Raw genomic sequence first — 23,409 nt, forward strand, 5'->3', positions numbered from 1 at the left:
AGAAAACTCAGAGGAAACGAAAAATACGGAGAGGTCGTGGTAGGCACTCCAGTAACATCAACGGTCAGAAGCCGGGGGATACGCCGACATCGCAGGTAACAACTATAGTAAACCTGTCTGCATATGAACTTTCAAAGGATGAACTTTCTGTGCTTAGTAAGGGTTTAAACTTTGTGCCAACTTGTGTATCTAAACCTTTTTCTTTTACTATTGATATGTATAAATTCATTCGTTCGCTTAAATTACAAGCTTATTTTTCAAGTAAAGAAAGTACTATGAGATCGGATAAATTTATGGTGTCATTAAAAAGTAAATTGGGTAAAAAAAGTTCATTTGTTCCACCTGGTACCTTTACTGCTATCGATACCTTTGAGGCAGTGGTTATGTTGGAAGTTAATAAAAGCTTCCAGAGCAAAGATGCGTTTTCTAAAATAAGAACGTCGAATATAACTAATGTTGAAAGAGATGCTTTAAAATCATTACAACAGAACATGACCATTGTTGTCACTAAGGCCGATAAAGGTGGAGGTACCGTGGTTTTGAATAGAACCGATTATGAGGAGGAAGCTGCACGGCAGTTAAATAATGCTTTACATTATAGGAAGCTGGATGGTGACCCTACATTCAAATTTAAAAATGAGTTAAATATCTTTTTGAATTCTGCAGTGATGGAGGGAGTTATTACAGAAGAAATTTATCAATTAATTTTTTCACAGTATCCAAAAGTGCCTAGCATTTACTTTTTACCAAAAATTCATAAAAGTTTAGATTGCCCACCAGGTAGACCAATTGTCTCTAATGTAGGATCTTTATGGCAGTCACCGGCGATTTATGTGGACATTTTTTTGCAGGAGATACTTCCCTCCCTAAAACCTGCTTTGGTTGACACTACTGACTTTTTAAATAGGCTAAATGAGGTCATTATGCCAGTTGGGGATTTTTTTCTCTGTTCATTGGATGTGAAGGATCTTTTTACTTCTATTCCGCATGAAGAAGGAATTGAATGTATTCGGCAATATTTAAGTGAAACTAAAATGCACAGTTTTAAAGTGAACTTTATTTGTGAATTGTTGGAAATGGTTTTAACCCGAAATTATTTCAGATTTAATACAGAGTATTTTTTGCAGGTGCAGGGTTGCGCCATGGGTGCTAACATGGCACCTGCATATGCTAATGTGTTTATGGATAATTTTGAAAAAACACATATTTTTTCTAATAATTCCTATCAGCCTTTTATACATAGTTACATGCGCTATGTGGATGATACCTTCTTTTTCTGGACTGGTACATTAGATCTTTTAAATGAATTTCTGTTCCATCTGAATACTGTTCACTCTACCATCAAATTTACCCTGGAGGTAGACCGGACTGAGATGCATTTTTTGGATGTGATGGTAACGGTTTCTGGTTCTAGTTTTGTTACTTCAGTTTACAGTAAACCTACAGATAAGAATAATTTGTTACGACCATCCAGTTTCCATCCACAAGGGCTATTTAAAGGTTTGCCTAAGAGTCAATTAATGCGCATTAAGCGCATTACATCTACCCCAGAACTATACGACGAGGAGTCGTTAAAGATAGTTGAGAAATTTGTGGATAAGGGATACGGTCCGAATACGTTAATGGAAATTAGAAATGAAGTAAAATTGATCCCAAGAGCAGAGGCCTTAAAAAGAAAGAAGAGAATGGTGAACACGGTTAAGCGAATCCCTTTTATTACTTCCTACGATATAAATGCGAAAAAAAGAATGAACATCATTTTAAAACATTGGGGAATTTTGGCGACTGATCCCAAATATGGCCATTTGTTTAAATTGCCACCTGTTTTTTCTTACAGAAGGGGTAAAAACATTGGGGAGAGTATTAAGCATAGATCAGATTTGAAGCAGAGACCCCTTACTGATAACATCAATGGTACATATCCATGTAGAAACTGTAGCCACTGTAGTGGTATTATCCCTGGGATTTTTGTCACACATCCGCTGCATGGCACTAGATACAAGGTAGGAGGCTTCTTTACCTGTGATACAAAGGATGTTATTTATTGTATTAAGTGTCCATGCGGTTTAGTGTATGTTGGACAAACTACTAGATCTATTAAAGTCAGACTCAATGAGCATAAATCTGTGATCCGTAACTATCAACCACAATCCCCCCAGAAAATTAAGACTAATGAAAAAGGCAAGGAAATAGAGAAAAAAAGAGAGACATTGCTTGCTAAGCACTTTTTTACACATGGACATCAGGTGTCACAAGTCAGATGGCAGATTTTAGAAAAAGTGATTATTAGACAGGGACAAGAAAAAAAGAAAATACTGTCACAAAGAGAATGCTATTGGATCTGGCGTTTACAATCGCGCCAGCCAAAGGGGTTAAATGAGGAATTTAATATGTCCTGTTTTCTATGAATACCTGCATAGCAGATTAATAGTCGGTTTTATATTTCTATTTCAGATAAATAAACCCCTTTGGTATTTAGCAGGGATAGATACATTGTCTCTGTCTGCTGCGAGTAGGGTAAGATACTTTTTCTGATACATTTTTACAAATAGCTGTTTCTGATATTCTTTGAATGTTTTTAACTTAGTAATCATTTTTAATTTGGTAACACTGTTTTATATTTTAGTATCCGGTGGGACCTGTTTTTTCTACAGCACTGTGTCACTTTGGATTTTGTAAACTACAAGCCACTTTTCTGCGATGTTAATATAAATTATTATAAATTATTGTATTAACAATATATTAACAATATATTAATAATAGTTAATGGACACTATTATATCACTTGACACTTTATGAATTTTGTATAAAGATTTTACACTCATATTTATGTAGTTAATCACTTGTGTATATTGAATAATGTTAATTGATGAAGCTGTGTATGCTAATTAACAGGGTATTTATTGCCGTCACTTCCACTTATGTGTATGCTTGACAAAGGGGTTATGTTGCCCCGAAACGTTGCATTTCCGCAATAAAGTATTTAGAGGGCTAGTCCCGCTTGTAGCTCTTGAGTGCCATTGCTTTTTTCGAATTGGACTTTTCTGGAGGGTGCCGATCCCTCCGCAGTGAGCACCGAGCGATAACTATTGAGGAGAGTGAAGGGTGTGCGTGTAAAGTCTTTCGTCTATACTTGTCTTCTATTTCACCCCATTTCAATGGGAAGTTAATCCCATAATTGTTTTCTATTTCACACAGTTTCAAGGGGAAGTTATTTCCATCATTGTTTTCTATTTCACACAGTTTCAAGTGAAACACATTATTGTTTTCCATGAATGAAGGCCAGCGCTCCTAAAATGGCAGCTGGAGCACTTCTAGCAGTCATTCTCCTATAAGTTCCAGTGACATTCAACAAATTATATAAGTATTTACCTTTTAAATTTCACCCTGACTAGACTGTAGGCCAGCCCCCCCCCCCCCCCCTTTCAGTCCAGTTTGGGCTCTCCCAAGGGCATCTGTCCATTGCATTATTGTATTTGAAAGATTATTGATAGTCTTAGGGGCTGATTTACTAACCCACGAATCCGACCCGAATTGGAAAAGTTCCGACTTCAAAACGAACATTTTGCGACTTTTTCGTATGTTTTGCGATTTTTTCGGATTCTGTACGAATTTTTCGTTACCAATACGATTTTTGCGTAAAAACGCGAGTTTTTCGTATCCATTACGAAAGTTGCGTAAAAAGTTGCGCATTTTTCGTAGCGTTAAAACTTACGCGAAAAGTTGCGCATTTTTCGTAGCGTTAAAACTTAACGCTACGAAAAATGCGCAACTTTTCGCGTAAGTTTTAACGCTACGCAAAATGCGCAACTTTTTACGCAACTTTCGTAATGGATAGGAAAACAAGCGTTTTTACGCAAAAATCGTATTGGTAACGAAAAATTCGTAAAGAATCCGAAAAAATCGCAAAACATACGAAAAAATCGCAAAGTACCGATCATTACGAAAAAAACGCAATCGGACTCCATTCGACCCGTTCGTGGGTAAGTAAATCAGCCCCTAAGTCATAGAAATAGGTTAGTAATGAAATGAAAGGACCCCCTAAAGCATATTATGCCTGATATGAAAGGTGTGTGAATGGGTAGTAACAAGGGTTGAACGTGGCGTTACTGCTCACATGGATAGTCATGTGCTAATTCAACCAACCGTGAGACTGACTAGATTTATCATTTGGAACCAAATTTCCCCAGGTTTTTATGAGTATAAAAATATTAGTTCTATGGTTCTGTCAATTAATTTCAAGCATGCTCAGTATTTAAATGTTCATACTGTAAAAGAAGTGTCCATGTCGAAACCAAAAATAAAAAGAATGCAGAGGAAAACAAAGGGTTCGTCTAGAGTCACGTGCACACAAACTGTTCAGGAAACCATCTGAAAAGAAACCATAAGAGATTTGACCGTTTAGCCCTTGGGAAGAGGCATGCTGAAACATGGGATGCACTGTGCCTGACAGGGAACAAAAAAAATGTTCAACTGAGATAGCAAAAGCATGTAACTTGTAGGCCATGGTAACTTGGAACTGCAGCCAAGTATGATTTTTCATATAAGATAATATGCTTGTATGTGCTTTTCATGCTGATCTGTGGGAGCCTGCTTGCAAATGTAAAATAAACTCACTGAAAGACTTGTCAGCAGGGCCACATTTTGAGAATTTGATGGATACTTTGGGGCAGGTAGTCTATACAGCGGCCTTCAACTTTAATAATAATAGGCTTTACTTCATCTGATATGTTTGTACCTGGGGTTTTCCAGATAAGGGGGCCTTTCCACAATGAGTAATCACATGCCTTATGACCTTTGTTTTTTTTTTTATTTTTATCCCTTAAAAAACACAACTTCCCTAAAAACTATTGTTTTTATGGAAAATTATTTTACTGCATATTTGCATTATACATGAGTAAGAGTTACCACCAGTGATGAGTGAATCTGTTCAGTTTTGCTAAAAAATGTGTGCATCCTCTGAAGAATTTGTGGAATGTGACTTTTTTGACATTACTACAAATTTTTCACAGAGAAATTTTGTGGCCATTTGGCGGAAAAATTTGCCGATGGCGAAATGCAGAATTTCACTACGAATCCATGCCTGGCAAAAAAAAATTTGCTCATCACTAGTTTCCACACTATCTACCTGGTGTGAGGCCCTCACGTGAGCAGAGAAGTGCAGTATTACATTACATTATAATGATGTAATGATGTATTCATGTCCTACTCATGTCAGAGAAAGATGCAATAGCAGAAGTAATCAATAGGGCAGCTCCCACTCATATGTGTATACATTCTTAGGTAAAAAGGAGAAGCCCACCAGCACAAACAAACAGTCATTTATTGTGAATAAACAAATTAACACAGTACTGAAAATGTGTATGCTGTTGCTGTGCTTACATGTGTGTTATGCTGGGTAAACATATTATAGCACCCACTAAGGAAATGCAGAATAGTAGGAATCAACATGAACCCAGGGCAAAGTAAAAAAAATCAGTTTTGCAACTGGGAGTTAAAATAATTTGGTTTAGTATGAACAATGAGCAAACTACATTTCTCCAGAAAAATAATGACTAATGTATGTATGTGGGGTTAATATATGTTTAGTCAGCGCCGGATTTCTACATGGGTCCCCCCGAGGCCGCCTCCATTCGGCGCCCCCGCCCCCGCCACCGTGTGAATGTGCATGCGCATGCGCCAAAGTTAAAACTCCCATACGGAGCAGTAGGGAGAGGTCCCCAATGCTCCATATGGGAGCAAAATTTTTAAATTTGTGAGCGGCGGGGCAGCATGCCGCCCCTATGTTTATGCCACCCTAGGCCCAGACCTGTGTTTAGTCTAGTATGTGCTGTTACTGTACTCAAAGAATTATGCATGAATAATAGAGTAATTGTGTGTATACATTTAGTTCATGAGAATAATGGATGTAAGAGATTGTAAAAAATGTATTCAAATGAAACAAGCAACAGGTTTTTGTTATGTGTGATTTATTAAAGGTAAAATAAGTCATTAATGTATTGCTTCATTTATTTATTTAACTGCCATGCAAAGTAATTATAATTAATGCACAGGATATATATTAAAGGGAGAGTACAACCAAAGTTTTTTTTTGCTTATACAAAACAGTAAGTACAGAAAGAAATATAGGGATCACTTACAACCTCCCAGTCATTGTGCTTAGTGCAAAACCTGTCGTTTTTAACACACTCCAACTTGCAGCTTAACCGTAAAGTGTAACTGAAGTTTATCAGAGCATAGGTCACATGGCTGTGGAACCCTGGGAAATAAAGAATATCCCCATGTCAATTTTCAAAATTAAATTAAAAAAAATCTGTGTTTTTAAAAATTGGATTTCAATGCAGGATTCTGAAGGAAGCTCTATTTACTGATGTGTTTTGAAAAAAACATGTTTTCCCATGACAGTATTCCTTAGTTTCCTTCTGCTTGCTTTCCACCTGAAGACACCAGAGCAAAAAATCCCTGATTTGAAAATTAGAGGAGGATGTAAGGACCCACTGGCATGTGGCACATACTACCAAGGGGCTGTACTGTCACCTTGTTACTCTTACTTACTCCAAATCTTCTTCTATTCCTGTCCATTTACCCTCTTATATGGGCTGTAGGACCTGGATCCTTTTCCCCTTTTGAAAGCTCCCAGCACATGCTAAAATGACCAATCCTAGGAGTTGTTGCCATAGTAACATAGTAAGTTAGGTTGAAAAAAGACATATGTCCATCACTTTCAACCATAATGCCAATATATAACCTGCCTAACTGCTAGTTGATCCAGAGGAAGGCAAAAAACCCCATCTGAAGCCTCTCTAATTTGCCACAGAGGGGAAAAAATTCCTTCCTGACTCCAAGATGGCAATCGGACCAGTCCCTGGATCAACTTGTACTAAGAGCTATCTCCCATAACCCTGTATTCCCTCACTTGCTAAGAATCCATCCAGCCCCTTCTTAAAGTTATATAATGTATCAGGCAGCACGACTGATTCGGGGAGGGAATTCCACAACTTCACAGCTCTCACTGTAAAAAATCCTTTCCGAATATTTAAACGGAACCTCCCTTCTTCTAAACAGAGTGGGTGCCCTCGTGTCCCTTGGAAGGACCTACTGGTAAATAAAACATTAGAGAGGTTATTATATGATCCCCTTATATATTTATACATTGTTATCATGTTACCCAAAGCGCCTCTTCTCCAGTGTAAACAACCCCAACTTGGCAGTCTTTCTTCATAACTGCGACTTTCCCTTTACCAGCTTAGTTGCCCTTCTCTGGACCCTCTCTAATTCAATTGAGCACTGGAGACCAGAACTGAACAGCATATACTAGATGGGGCCTTACCAGCGCTCTGTAAAGGGGAAGAATAACACCCTCCTCCCGTGAATCAATTCCCCTTTTAATACAGCTCAGTACCCTGTTTGCCCTTGCAGCTGCTGCCTGGCATTGCTTGCTACAGCAAAGTTTATTATCTACAAGGACTCCAAGGTCCTTCTCCATTATGGATTTGCCTAGTGCAGTCCCATTAAGGGTATACGGGGCTTGCATATTTTTTCATCCCAGGTGCATGACCTTACATTTATCCACATTAAATCTCATCTGCCACTTAGCCGCCCAGATTGCCAGTTGGTCAAGATCCTGCTGCAAGGATGCCACATCCTGGATAGAATTGACTGGTCTGCAGAGTTTTGTGTCATCTGCAAACACTGATATTTTGCTTAAAATACCCTCCCCCAAGTCATTTATGAACAAGTTAAACAAAAGTGGACCCAGTACAGAACCCTGAGGGACCCCACTGAGAACCTTACTCCAAGTAGAGAATGTGCCATTAACAACCACCCTCTGTACCCGATCCTGTAGCCAGTTTTCTATCCATGTGCAAACGACTTCACTAAGACCAATAGACCTTAGCTTAGAAAGCAGTTGTTTGTGGGGAACGGTATCAAATGCTTTGGCAAAATCCAAATAGATTATATCTACTGCATCCCCACTGTCCAGCTTCTTACTTTCCTCATCATAAAAAGCAATTAAATTGGTCTGACATGACCTGCCCTTCATAAAGCCATGCTGATTACTGCTTATAATGCCATTCTCCAGTACATTATTTTGTATGTGATCCTTTAACAATCCTTCAAATAACTTGCCCACCACGGATGTCAAACTTACAGGCCTATAATTGCCAGGCTGAGATTTACACCCTTTTTAAATATAGGAATGACATTCGCCTTCTTCCAATCCCTAGGTACCATACCTGATGAAAGAGAGTCTGAGAATATCAGAAACAAGGGCCACTGCAATTCTGCCCCTAGTTCTCTCAGTACCCGAGAGTGTATTCCATCTGGCCCAGGTGCCTTGTTTACATTTATCGTGTGTAACCCTTTAAGCACCATATCCTGTGCCAGCCACTGTGTAGTTGGAGCTGAGGCAACAGTGCAGCTATTGGGTGGGACTTGGCCCACTGGCTCCTCTACTGTATACACAGAAGAAAAGAACTGGTTAAGCACATCTGCCTTTTCTGTATCCGCTGTAACCATATTGCTATTATAACTCAATGGGGCCACACCCTCAACTTGCATCTTTTTACTATTAATATACTTAAAAAACTTTTTGGGGTTAGTCTTGGCCTCGGCCGCGATGCGCTCCTCATTTTCTATCTTTGCCTTCCGGATTGCTGTTTTACAACACTTGTTATAGTGTTTATAATCATTAAATGCAGCTACTGTCCCCTCTGACTTATATTTCTTAAAAGCTTTCCTTTTTCTCCCTATTAACTTCTTTACCTCAGAGTTAAGCCACATAGGGTGATTCTTAACACTTCTACTTTTTCTTATTAATGGAATAAATTGAGAACAGTAATGATTTAATATCATTTTAAATGACAACCATTTCTGCTCTGTGTTTTCATCAGAAAACATAATGCCCCAATCTATGCCCTGAACCTGTCACCCAGACATAAAAAGCCTTGCCTTAATAACTGTCCACAAAGTGGCACCTGCCTGCATGCTATGATTGTGTAATTCCAAGACGGAAGGAAACAAGATTTATATTATTTATATAGTGTAAGTAAAGTTTATTTTGCTTAACAAACACAATAGAAAAGAATTTCAAATGATTTCTTAGGGTGGCAGGTTCCCTTTAAGGAGCTAAAATTTGCTTTTCTAAAATTCAGTGTCTTTGTTGCCCCCGTGTAAATGTGCTTCCTGCACCAAACATCAAATGAAATAACATTATGGTCACTATTACCCAGGGGTTCAACCACTTGCACATTTGTGATATGTTCTGGGTCATTAGAGATCAATATAGCATGGTTCCTGGTTGGCTCCTCAACAACCTGTTGTTCCAGTCAATATCAGGAAAATTAAAATCCCACATTATTATCACTTGCCCCATCTACTGCTAAATGCTGTTTCCTACAAAGCCAAGATTTATAACTGTATTCATGTATTAATATAAATGGAACAAATTCCTAAAACTGCTCCTCATAAAGTTGGAGTTTTAGAAATCTGCTCAGATTCAAGCTCACAAGCCATGGCTATAAGCAATATGCAACTGACTTTTGGGCTAAGTTTTCTGCATTTCTCCAACTTCTTTGGACTGTACACACACCTCCTCTTGATCTAACATCTGACATGTGGGATTTACATACTGATTGGATTATCAGTACTATCTGTGTCCCTGCTGTTGATTGGCATCCTAACACTATCCGCTACATGATATGCTGGGCATGAGCACCAAACAACTAGTCCCATTGTTTAAAAAATTTCCCTCAACCAAAGCTGAATTTTCCTCACTGAGGGGCGGCAAAAAAAAAAATCTAGTGGCACCGCCCCCAATAATATCTAGGAAGCACTTTTAATATCTAAGTGAATTTGCTCAAACATCTTTATTTAGGATTTCCCTAAATACAAATTTGGGCTATGTCAGCATCATTTTGCTACACATTTTCAAGGGAAAGTTGACACATGATTTTTTTTCTTTTTTCTATTTTAGCAGATTAGGTCATTTTAATAAAATTTGTAATGTATCCATACCTCCCAACATTTGAAAAATGAAAAGAGGGACAAAAAGAATTGGTGCGCGCAGCGCAGTGAAAATTTTGACCACACCCACTTTTGTGGCCACACCCCAATTACCACACCCAATTAAAAAAAATACTCCTTTTATAAAGTTGAAATGGCGGGATCAGACGCAAATGTGCTATACCCTCATACTGTACTACCTAAGGAAAACAATATATGGAACTATGTACCAGTTTTGCCCCGCCATACACAGTACCCCCATACACAGTGCCCCCATAGACAGTACCCCCATACACAGTAGCCCCCCCATACACAGTAGACCCCCATACACAGTGCCCCCCATACACAGTGCCCCCATACACAGTAGCCCCCCATACACAGTAGCCCCCCATACATAGTAGCTCCCCATACACAGTAGCCCCCCATACACAGTGCCCCCCATACACAGTACCTCCCATACACAGTACCTCCCATACACAGTAGCCCCCAATACACAGTAGCTCCCAATACACAGTAGCCCCCAATACTCAGTAGCCCCCAATACTCAGTAGCCCCCAATACTCAGTAGCCCCCAATACACAGTAGCCCCCATACACGGTACCCCCCAATACACAGTAGCCCCTAATACACAGTACCCCCCAATACACAGTAGCCCCCAATACACAGTACCCCCCAATACACAGTACCCCCCATAGGAGCTCCGCCTTCATCAGCTGCTACTTCTTATGCGGCTCCTTGTCTGCGGTGACAAGCCCTTTTATAAGGTTGCACCCCGTTCGTAATGACGTCACACGTACCCACAGGCGCAACCTTATAAAAGGGTAGTCTGTGTCAGCAAGTTGAAGCTCTTTGTAACGCAAAGTACTGGCAGTATGAGCTTCTAAAGCTACTGCACGTCTGCTTCCTGTCTCTTTCTTCCTGCCTCTCCTGATTGGCTGCTAAATTTACCGGCACATAACATGATCTGGTGCTGCTGCTGTCTCCTGCTATGAATGTTCAGGGAGGGAGGGGGGAGCAGCTCCCATGTGACTCACACTGCAGAGAAGAAACGCTCCTCCTCCCTGAAAAGTTTTTCTGTGTGAACTGCAGCTATTACCAAGTTTATTCAGATACATAGCTACACAGTCTTTGCAATGCACATAATCTATCATTTTTTGGGTAGCAGTGAGAAAAGATGGACAACCCCTTTAAGGGGCAGTTGAGTGGTTTCTGTTTTACACAGAGTTTAACATGAAGAATAATAAATTTAGGGGCATTTTCAAAGAATAATATAAAACTATAGTGCTATAGTGCTCTCAACAACAGATCTCAGCATGCGGCTTCTGTCGCATGAAACATCGTCAGATCCGCCATACACAGTCAGGGCTGAAACAGCAGATAAGGAGGTTGAAACAATAGGATTTCTACCTCCTTCTGCCGATTCAGCCCTGACGGCAGATTTTGGTCAGGCGCCTCCTATGGCGCCCGATCAAAATTTTCTAACCTGGCCGATCGGCGAGTAGTCCGATATCAGCAGCTTCCTGCGATATCGGTCGACTCGCCGACATGCCATACACGCACCGAATATCGTACGAAACGAGGTTTCGTACGATAGTATCGGTGCGTGTATGGCCAGCTTTAGCGACAAGTCAGTCTGTCCAATGATTTAGTGAAATGTGGCTACTGTGTGACTTTTGTATGCATGCAACTTTTTCTGATGCAACCGTGACTTTTTTTGCCACAACTGTGATTTTTTTATGTGACTGTGACGTTTTTGACATGCCACAACTTTCTTGTGACATAACTGCGACTTTTTTCTCACTCTGCAATTTTTTGAGGCAATTTGCGGAAAAAATCCGCCAATGGCGAAATGCGGAATTTCGCAGCGAATCCATACCTGGCCTAAAATTAAGACAACGCCAATACTTGTTTCCCTGGCACCCAATGTACAACACCATGTCATGCTAGGACCTTCCCAGCAGGCCTCTTGAAGGGGACATCCCCTTCACTGGAGAACTTCGAGGTGGTTGTTACACAACCCACCTACGCAACTTCCAAACCTCCCCCTTCTTCACTCAAGTTAGATGAAACCCTTCCAAAACCTAATTAGCATACGCTAATTAGGATTTGGTATTTGGCCAAATCCTTTATGAAGGATTTGGTTCAGCCAAATCTGAAAAAATGGATTCGGTGTATCCCTATAACAGAGTAATATAGAGGTTTTTTTTCTGTGCTGGCAGAGGTGATTCATCCAGATCAGTCCTACACAGTCCTCGGCCGTACAATTTACTGGTACAAATCAATTGGTCTTTAACTGCACCTCTGACCTTTGGAGAAAGAGTTTGGCAAGGATGCCCCTTGTTGCGACAACTGTATGCATTGGCCATTGAACACTTCATGTGTCTCCTAAGGACTCATGGGGTTGGTGCTTAAAGAACTTTCAGCCTATGCAGATGATGTAATCCTTGTGGCCCATGACCACAAGCAGACACAAGCAAGCCAAGACCAAGATATATGCTGAAACCTCATCTGCTTGGATCAACTGGTCCAAAAGCTCAGTCCTTCTGGAAGGTCCTCTACAAGTAGACACTCTGCCTCCTGCTTTTCAAGACATCTCATAGGAGACCAAGATCATCAAATATTTAGGAGTCTACCTGTCTGCTGAAGAGTGCCCCATCTTCTAGAATTGCAGTGAACTCGAGGAGCGCGTCCTCACCTGTCTTGGAAAATGGAAGGGTCAGTTTTAAGCAACTTTTCAATTAGTCTTCAGTATTTGTATTTGCCTTCTTCTTCTAACTCGTTGCAGCTTTCAAATGGGGGTCACTGACCCAGCAGCCAGAAACTATTGCTTTGTGAGGCTACAGTTTTATTGTTATTGTAACTTTTTAAGACACAGAACTATTCTAATAGCAAAATAGATACATGGGTATCTGCCTGGTAACACTGAAATAAGGAAGTGTAAGGTTTAAGGCCATATGGGTTGTTACACATGGGTCCCTACACATATTTTCAATCTTTTTCTAATTCATTTTTCTAGAATTTTTCTTTAACTGGAAGTAGATGAGTGTACCCCTTCACTCTTACTATTCTGAGTGGAGAAGCTGAAAAATTGTGGTAAAAGTTGCTGATACACAAGACTTAATGACTTAGGGGTATGCAGACAAGACTTCGTTCTAGGATGTGTGTCTCTAGGGGGACAGTTTTATGGGCATCAATTCCACTTTTTTCCTTTACAGCCTCTGTGGAATTTCCGTGGCAGGGTGAAAAAAAGTATTGTAGGATAGAAGGACAGCAGAGAGTATGTGCAGTCAGTGCAAATGTACAGGGAATCTCTAGGGTACAAAGAACATGTGGAAAATGGAAAGGTCTTGCTAAAGTGCTTTCTTTGGGGTGGGGGAGGAGAGAAAATTGGTGATCAACCAACTTGTGGCCTGTGCCTTAATTGCTAAGATCCAGAGAAGGTTAATGGACTTTAGCCGTTATATAACATATTAAAAGTTATCTGAAAGGGGTGGTTTACCTTTTTAGTATGTTATAAAAAGGCCAATTTTAAGCAACTTTTCAGTTAGTCTTCATTATTTGTTTTTTTTTATAGTTTTTGAATTGTTTGCCTTCTTTTTCTAACTCGTTGCAGCTTTCAAATGGGCGTCACTGACATTGGCAGCCAAAAACTATTGCTCTGTGAGGCTACAGTTTTATTGTTATTGTCACTTTTTATGATACAAAACTATTTTAATAGCAAAATATTTAACATGGGTATCTGCCTGGGAACAGTGAAATAAGGAAGTGTAAGGTTTAAGGCCATATAGGTTGTTAACCCTATGGGTTCCTACACATATTTTCAATATCGTGTTAATTCATTTTTCAACAATTTTTTTTCAACTGGAAGTAGATGAGTGTACCCCTTTACTCTTACTATTCTGAGTGGAGAAGTTGAAAAATTGTGGTAACTTGCTGATACACAAGACTTGTTTGTTAATGACTTAGGGGTATACAGACAAGGTGCGTGCCCCTAGGGGGCACAACTTTATGGGCATCAATTCCACTTTTTTTCAATACAGCCTCTATGGAATTTCCATGGCAGGGTGATAAAAAGTATTGTAGGATAGAAGGACAGCAGAGAGTATGTGCAGTCAGTGCAAATGTACAGAGAATCTCTGGGTACAGAGAACATGTGCAGCTGCACTGGCTGTAACCACAAATGCAATGGCACTCAGAGCTGCAATAGGGACAAGCCCTTAAGTTCAAACTTTATTGCGGTAGTGCAGCTGCACTGGCTGCACATATTGTGTGTTACCGCCCCCCCCCCCTTCAAATACTTCTCTGTTGTCATTTTCTTCTACAATAGACTGGCTCATACTGCATACATACACTTTTTAAAATATTCACTTAAGGCACAGCAGTCAAAATTTTGTACTCCTCTTTTTGACATTAGACGGGGAAGTATACCTTGCTGCCTCTCTCTTATTCTCCACAATGCTTTAGGTCATGCTTTGGAAGTCAAACTAGTCAGAAAATAGAGGGTTTTTAACCTATTCTGGACATTGCCTTCTGATATGAAAATATCAGGGAAGGAGTGGAGATATATTAGGCCCCTTAGCCACCCAAATAATCAAGATCCTGCTGCAAAGTCGCCACATCCTGGATAGACAACCCCCCTTTGTACACAGTCCTTAAGCCAGGTTTATATATCCATGTGCAAACATCATTATTAATACCAACAGACATTAGTTTAAAAAGCAAAAGTCTATGTGGCACTGTATTAAATTCCAGATCTACATCTTCTAGCAAACGTCTACCCTTTATTATATATTCTATATATATTAAGTGCCTCTGTACTGACTGTGTGGTTTTCTAGGGTCTCTGTACTCTGTATACATAATACACATACTGGGTGCTTATATTGCAGCAGTGAAAACGTGAAAATTCATATGCACTATTTTCATTTGGGTGCCCCTGTACCCCACATAGTTTGGTAAATCTATGCATACTGAGCATCAAACTGTTCAGTAGGCCCATGGTGTTCAAATTTAGGATGTTTTATGCTGAAACATTACGAAATGTGGTGCAAATAATAGGGTAAATTACAAACTTTTTTGGGGCCTCTAAATGTCAAATACTTCGGTCATCCTATGCACAATGGGCATTAAACTGTTCAGTGGGCCCCTGGCTTTCAAAGTTAGGATGTGTTTTCTTGGTGCCTAATGTTATGTAGGAAATAAGGTGCTTGAAATTTGAATCTTTGAGGCCATTTTTCATCAAAACCACCAATTTTGAGAAAGCATTGTCATAGTTTGGAGTAGAAAGACATGGGTGCCCATTTTTTATTTGCCCTAATATGTACTTTCTAAAAATATATGGTTGGAAGGGGGGAGGGGTCAACATATTTTTGGTGTTTTCACCCCTACAAAAATGTTGTAAATGTGTTGAATTTTAGCAGATGAATGAACTCTGGGACAGTTTGTATGTACAGACTTCCTTTTGGGGTTTCTAAATGCCAGATACTTTGCATAATGGGCATCATACTGTTCAGTGAACCCTAGGCTTTCATATTTGGGATGTTTTTTCTTTGTACCTAATGATATGTGGGAGATAAGGTGCTTGAAATTGGAAACTTTGAAGCAATTTTTTAGAATTTTCATTTTTATTGAAACTGCTGAATTCAGGAAAGCATTTCTGTTTGGTACTTAGGAGTAGAAAGACATGGTTACCCATTTTGAATTTGGCAGAATGTGTACTTTTAAAAAAATATATGGTTTCCTGGGGTAAACCTAATGTTCCAGGAATTTTGGCTTTGGAATCTAAAGTATGCTGTAATGCTTTGAAAATCTGGTAATTTACTGATGGGAGTTTCAGCAGTATAAAAGTCAGAAGTCTCCATAAAACTATACATATCTAGTATTGATACGTTCTGGAGACACAAGGCTTTCCAAATCAGTTTAATTTTTGCCCATAAACAGCAATCATACATCAGTGTATCAATATTCTTGGGCATAACTAAAATTAAATGTAAACATTTCTTCTAAAAATAAGTTTTCAGTTGGTTCAGTTTTCAGTGCTGGGAAAGGAGTGGCATCTTCCTGTTTGCTTCCACCTGAGGAACAGGGTGGATGTGTGCTGTGAGCCCAGGGCATGGGCCCAGTTAAAGTTGGGGAACAGGGCCCCGTGAATGAGGCATTAGATAGTGGTGTAGCTCCCTTTATAGTACACTCTAGGAGTGTAAGGCAGTTAGGGTTGAGCTAGGAAGAGCAGTTCTGAGCTCCTACATAGTACTTGCAGTTTTGGAGTTATCTCTCCCAGGCCACATTGCCTGTAGTGTAGGGATCCCAGTGACTAGGGAATCAGGATAGAGAATTCCCTGAGGGGATCCACTACGGGTTGTGTCGCAGAGGTAAAGTGAGACTCCTGCCAAGTCTGTCCCCAGGGGAGTGTCAGTCTGTGTTACACTCTGTATGTGTTGCCTGTACCACTGGCCTCTGAGAGCTGTATTGTGAGTAAACCCTATTGATTTCAAATAAACACTCATTATTTTGTTGTTTGCAAGAACCTCTGGCACCCTCTCTTTTTATTTTTCTGCATAGCAGCAAGAGAGGTGTAGTCGCACAACACCCTCACCTTCCTCTTCCACTTAGCAAAGGCCCATTCTGGATAAGAGAGTACAGTGTAACCCATGTTCTACTGGTACTAGTCCGGAAAGGCAGCTATTGAGCTGAAATAGAGGTTACAAAACATTTCCTCTCTTAAAAAAAAGTTTTCTGTAACAGAAACTGAAAGCGTCCTGATGTATAAAAACAAGAACCTTTCCAGAAGTAAAACATCTGCGGGACGCTGCAGCACTGGTAAGGAGCCAATCTCATACTGACTAGATTACTTAAAGTGAAATATTTGCTATTATTGTTTTTGGTGCAGCTGAAGTAGATATTCTGGATAAGAAAACAATAATATATTGCTTACTTTATATTTGTCTCGATTGGGTTCAAGTAGTATTTTTTTAACAACTTCAGTTTTATTGAGAACTTTGCAATAGTGCAGAATTCACAGTATATCAACTGTATAGAGACATGTAGCAAAAGTCTCAATCTGTTAATGAGTTTAAGAAGTGTAAAAGCAAAAGTAACCAGTAACCAGTATCTCTGGTGTCACCCTTTCCATACAATTTCTTTTAATCTGGTCGATGGATTCCTGTAGTGTTGGTTGAATGGGGATTTTCCAGTATTTGGCAATTAGCATTGAAGCTGTATTGAACACATGAAATAATTGTTTTCTGGTATTTTTAGGCCAGTTTGTTGGGTATATTTGCAGTAGAGCTATTGCTGGGTCTTTGGGTAACTGCTGTTGTATTAATTGCAAAACATGCAAAATGTTAGCAGCCCGTTATTTTGATTGATTTTACCTTTCCAGCTGGTGTAAAAAAGAGATTTTAACTATATATATATAAGAATAGAAGTCACTGGCACTCACGTGTAAAGCACAAATTCTGCCTGGGTGCAGCGTCCAAAATCCGGAAACAGAATAGAAAATAAAGAAGCCGCTCTCAAAGGACTTATGTGAAAAAATAAAGATTCCTTTAATGAATGGTGGACTGACGTTTCGGCTGAACACCTCAGCCTTTCTCAAAGGGGCAATACAGAGTGAATTCAAACCATAAATACCCCTAGTGGCGGGAAAATACAGACAACAGATGTGCAAGCGTGACGTCACACTATACAATATACTAACACCCATTGTTATTGTGTGGATTACATTAACATATGTATAAAGCGTATGTATAAGTTTCGCTTTATACATATAATTGTGTAATCCACACAATAACAATGGGTGTTAGTATATTGTATAGTGTGACGTCACGCTTGCACATCTGTTGTCTGTATTTTCCCGCCACTAGGGGTATTTATGGTTTGAATTCACTCTGTATTGCCCCTTTGAGAAAGGCTGAGGTGTTCAGCCGAAACGTCAGTCCACCATTCATTAAAGGAATCTTTATTTTTTCACATAAGTCCTGTGAGAGTGGCTTCTTTATTTTCTATTATATATATATATATATATATATATATATATATATATATATATATATATATATATATATATAGATAATGTGATTAAAAAAATCTTATCTCCACATTTATAAGAAGTCCCTTGGTTTCATTTATGGAGAAACAAAACTGAAAATTAGTGCAAAGCTTCCAGCAGATGTATGATTCATTATATGAGGTTTTACAGGGTCAACTTACTTGTTTGCTACTTTTATCACAAATAAATTTGGAGGTGTATTGTTTTGGTTATAGAAATATATGCCATAAAAAAAATGCATGCCCTAACTGCCTTTTGGGACCTCTAAATGCCAGATACTTTGGGGATCCTGTGCACAATGGGCATTAAATGGTTCAGCGGGCCCTTGGCTTTCATATTTGGATATTTAGGATGTGTTTTCTTGGTACGTAATGTTATGTGGGAGATAAGGTGCTTGAAAGTGGAATCTTTGAGGCAATTTTTCATCAAAATCGCCAACTGAATCATCTTTAGCAGATAAAATGATCTCCGAGGCAGTTTGTACTGTATGTACAGACTTTCTTTTGGGGTCTCTAAATGCCTGATACTTTGGTGATCCTATGCACAATGGGCAATAAATGGTTCAGTGGACTCCTGGCTTTTATATTTGGGTATTTTGGTACCTAATGTTCTGTGGGAGATATGATGTTTGAAAGTGGAAGCTTTGAGGCAATTTTCAGGTACTTCATCAAAACTACCAATTTTGGGAAAGCATTGCGTAACTTGGAGTAGAAAGACATAGGTGCTCATTTTTTATTTGCTCTAATGCATACTTTCCAAAAATATATGATTCGGGGGGGGTGTCAACATATTTTTTTTGTGTTTTTACCCCTACAAAAATGGAAATTTTGCTGGCACTTAAAGGGTTAAATAATGGTTTAAAAACAGCAATCATACATAAGTGTATCAATATTTTTTTAAATGAAACATTTCAAAGGGGAATTTTTAAAAGGCATCTGAGGATGGTTGGTGCAAATGCATACATTTAAAGGAGAAGGAAAGGTAAAAACTAAGTAAGTTTTATCAGAAAGGTCTATGTAAATACAGCCATAAGCACTCACAGAAACGCTGCACTGACTTCTCTTTTAAAAGAAACAGGATTTCTTGTCTCTTTGTTTTCCTGTGCCAGAGACACTCAGTTCTCTCTCCCCTCTCCTGCTCCCCCTCCCTCTAGAATGCTAAGAATTCCCCCTCCCTTAGGAATGTGTGATCTGAGCCAATCAGCAGGAAGCTGCCTCATAGTCTTACAAACTGAGCATGTACACAGGTCTTGGTGCAGGAGCGAGGCATTATGGGAACTTTCTTTACAGAGCTCAGCATTTTTTTTTTCTATGAGGCTTCTGATCATGAGAAATATGGGGAGACTTAAGGGCACAATTTAGAGAACTGAAGGTATGCCTGCAGCTTGAGATTAACTCTTTATTAGCCTTTCCTTCTCCTTTAACGTAGATGAAGCCTGATTATTCACTGTTTAATATCATGTATTTTTTCCACCACATTTTTCCTTAGGGTAGTTAGCATACGTCACCATTTGGCTAGGACACTCCAGCATACAGAAAGAAAACCCTGTGTTTTTAAAGCATATCATTGCACACAAAGGTAAGTAAGCCTTAGCAAATATTTAACTTTTATGTGTTACATGTATTGCAGAATAAAAATGTTTCAATTCCAAATTGCCTTAAAATACTGCTATCGACATCATGCTAAAAGCAAAATTTAACTCATACTGATAAGAAGCCCTCAGTCTCAGGTATGTCAGTAGCACTGCTGTTTATATTGCAGGCTGTCTTCTTTGGGACTCAGGGTGTGCACGTTAAAGAACTTAGGACTGGTTTCTTAAAATAGACATGGTCACTTTATTGGACACATTCAAAAGGACTGCCAATCAGAGAGAGGTGGCAAAAAGACAAGATGGGGCTCACTAACAGCATACCTCTAAGTATCTTTTAATAGAATACATTTGAGGAAAGTTGCCAGAGGCAGAATACATTCTTGGAACAGTAATGAACTGGGGATGGTGTCTATTATAGCAGCTTGGCAGGACAAGAATAGAAGGTTTTCTCATTGTGGGTGAGCAGATATTTCTCAGGTACAGGTCAGGGAGTACAAGAGGTACTGTAAACTGAAAAAATGAGGGAAGGTTTTGCCCTAATACAAAACTTATGCATAATGTTTAGCCTTTTTGAGAGGTTAGTGAGGACCCCGGAATGTCACATATATTTTACGTATTGCAAGCTTAGTTTCACCTTGATATATTTTCATACCTGTGCATTTATTAGGAGCAAAATTTTTTGCCAGTCATGAAGTCATTGTGAAATTCTGCATTTTGCCATTGGCATTTTTTTTTCGTGAAACTGGCGTAAAAATTCACTGACTTAGGAAAAAGTCGCAAATATCTCATGGTCATGTTAAAAAAAAATGTTGCGGTTGCATAAAAAAGTCACGTGCACGTAAAAAAAACTGTTTTGCAGTAGCTGCATTTTGCAAATTTTTCTCTGTTTCTCCAATTTTTCAGCAGTTTTGCGAATTTGCTCATCACTACTGTACATATAACTGGGCATATTGACTTCAGTCTCAGGGCCAGATTCATAATGCTGGTGCCCCTAGGCCACCGTCTCCTGGCTCACTGCCGCCCCCTCCCATTTGGGACTGCTCAGGTGTGTGCATGCGCAGAAATTTGTAGTTGGGTCCGGAGCACTGGGGATCGGTGTGTGGGGCATTAAAAACTATTAGGTCTCTCGCACCTCCCCAGTGCTTCGGACTCGAATTAAAAGCAGAAGCTGGGTGGCATGCTGCCCCTAAAGCCCTGCCGCCGTAGGCCCGGGCCATTGTGGCCTTGTCCCAAATCCGGGCCTGTTCAGTCTTATAAAGCAGCATCTACATATATATGATTTCTTTAATTGGATGACCAGGAATTGGCCTCACTTTCCTCCAAAAAAGAGTTAAAATGTATGGATGCGAGTCTCTTTTCAACTTCATCTACTATGTTATGTATGTTACTAATATTAAAAATTGTGTTGGTGTTTTTTTTCTCGAAACACAGTGAAGAAACATGGACACAAAAAATACTCAAGTTTATTAAAAAAAACTGCAAAAAGTTACCAAAACCAATTGGCAAGAAAAAGCTGGTGAGGTTGTACAGAAGTCAATGGGAATAATCTCTAACAAATGTATTTATTTTCCCAGTTTATGAAAACATTTGAAAAGACAAAAAAATGCACAGAGAATATCCTGTCATGTTTTTTCTCTTAAATAAGGTAATGCTCTGCATTTATTTTTTGTGTTGGTGATTTTTTTAGAGATGTTGAATTTTAATAAATCAGCCCCTATGTATATGTAAATTACACATATGGAAACTAGTGACAGAAGTTACAGATACCAGGCAAAAACATTTACTTTCATTACCAATAAAATGAATCAGAATTGCTTTGTTGTGCTTAATAGGCCATTTGGAAAAGTCCATGTAAAATATTTATTTTTGTTTGTAGTGAAAAATGGCTCACCGTAATCACCACCCACATGGGCGCAAGATTTATGTTATGTACCACGGCACAACTGTTGCAGCAGCTACACAAATCATACAGCACGGATTTAAGCAATCAGCAGATGGCATGTTAGGAAGAGGGGTCTATGTTAGCAGAGATATGGACAAAGCAGCACGTTACCCTCTTGATGATCAGTCTGATCAGGTTGTTTTAAAACTCACGGTGAAAGTAGGCAGGGTCAAAAAAATTGATTGCCAGGGGCATCACTTACAGAAAACATGGCATGATCATGGCTATGATGCTGCTTGGGTGCCCTCATATAGTGGTATGGTTCCAAGTCAGTTGGAGGAAGACTGCATTTGGGATCCAAGGAGGATTAGGGTAGTTGACATTGCTAAAGCACCTCAAAATCACATAAGTCATCTAAAAATGCTAGTCAAGACACATAAAAAATAGAAGCACTAATACACACATTAAATAAAAAAAGATTGAAGATCTATTGTATGTTGACTACTGTAATGTTCTTTTCTGTATCGCAAATCATTTTATAAGTCACTGCCAGAAGGGCAGATTATGGTGCCTAAATATGCATTAAAGATTGGTGGAAAATATGAGCTACAAGGTGAAGGGCTCTGTGTTTTTTTTATATATAATTTCTTATGCTTGAACACCTCAACTCATCTCTCGCTCTCTCCCTCTCCAATTACAGAAGGTCAGAATGAAAGGTAAGTTGCCAGCCATTGCTTCTCAGTAGCAGGTACTGAAATTAAATTCTACAGGATTTGTTAGCAACATTTGTGAGGTTAAAAATGTATGTGGCCATAGACAATTTGCCATACTTCAACTTAAGCCTAAAAAGTCTCTAATCTCCCACAGCCAGGCAATTATCAAGGTTTTAGGAAGCACAAGATTTTAGGGTTCACAAGAACCTCTGTGGCCATCTCTCTTTAACCAAGTTTAACCTTTGCTCGTAGACGCTGATAAAAGGTGATTGTGTGACCATGAAAGAATATGTTTTTTTGTTTGACTCAAAGGGGCACATTTACTAACCCACGAACGGGCCGAATGCGTCCGATTGCGTTTTTTTCGTAATGATCGGTAATTTTGCGAATTTTTCGATTTTTGCGTAAAAACGCGAGTTTTTCGTAGCCATTACGAAAGTTGCGCAAAGTCGCGATTTTTTCGTAGCGTTAAAACTTGCGCGAAACGTCGCGCCTTTTAAGTTTTAACGCTACGAAAAAGGCGCGACTTTGCGCGCAAGTGTTAACGCTACGAAAAAATCGCGACTTTGCGCAACTTTCGTAATGGCTACGAAAAACTCGCGTTTTTACGCAAAAATCGTAAAGACGCCGAAAAACTCGCGTTTTTACGCAAAAATCGTAAATCAGTATCTCAATTAAAAGTTTTTCTGCATCTTGAATCATACAATTGCCCTTTTTGCCATGCCTGTATGATCTTATATTCTTATTTAGGAGTTCTTGAAGCTACTAAAGGTATGGGATCCCTTATCTGGAAACCTGTTATCCAGAAAGCTCAGAAAGCCCGTCTCCCATAGACTCCATTTTAATCAATTAATTCAGAATTTTAAAACTGATTCCCTTTTTCTCTGTAATAATAAAACAGCATCTTGTAATTGATCCCAACTAAGATATAAATAATACTTATTGGAGGCAAAACAATCCTATTGGCTTTAATTAATGTTTTATTGATTTTTTTAGTAGACTTAAGGTATGGAGATCCAAATTACAAAAAGACCCCTTATCCGGAATACCCTTGGTCCCAAGCATTCTGGGTAATGGGTTCTATACCTGTACTAAGAATACAGGGTTCTAAATTTTGAGAGGAAGCAGGGTTAGTGTCAAAATCTGTGTGTGATATATCACATATATCA

General features: G+C 39.2%; 1 long non-coding RNA gene across 1 annotated transcript; it reads left to right on the forward strand.

The window, feature by feature from the left end:
- The first annotated feature begins 16,737 nt into the window (after positions 1-16,737).
- On the forward strand, positions 16,738-21,538 carry LOC116412206. The gene is made up of 4 exons (XR_004223581.1): positions 16,738-16,823; positions 19,543-19,632; positions 21,220-21,290; positions 21,522-21,538. It is a non-coding gene; the product is annotated as an uncharacterized LOC116412206 (long non-coding RNA).
- Positions 21,539-23,409: the final 1,871 nt, after the last annotated feature.

The sequence above is a fragment of the Xenopus tropicalis genome, chromosome 7 (genome assembly GCF_000004195.4).
Source record: "Xenopus tropicalis strain Nigerian chromosome 7, UCB_Xtro_10.0, whole genome shotgun sequence".
Classification (NCBI taxonomy): domain Eukaryota; kingdom Metazoa; phylum Chordata; class Amphibia; order Anura; family Pipidae; genus Xenopus; species Xenopus tropicalis.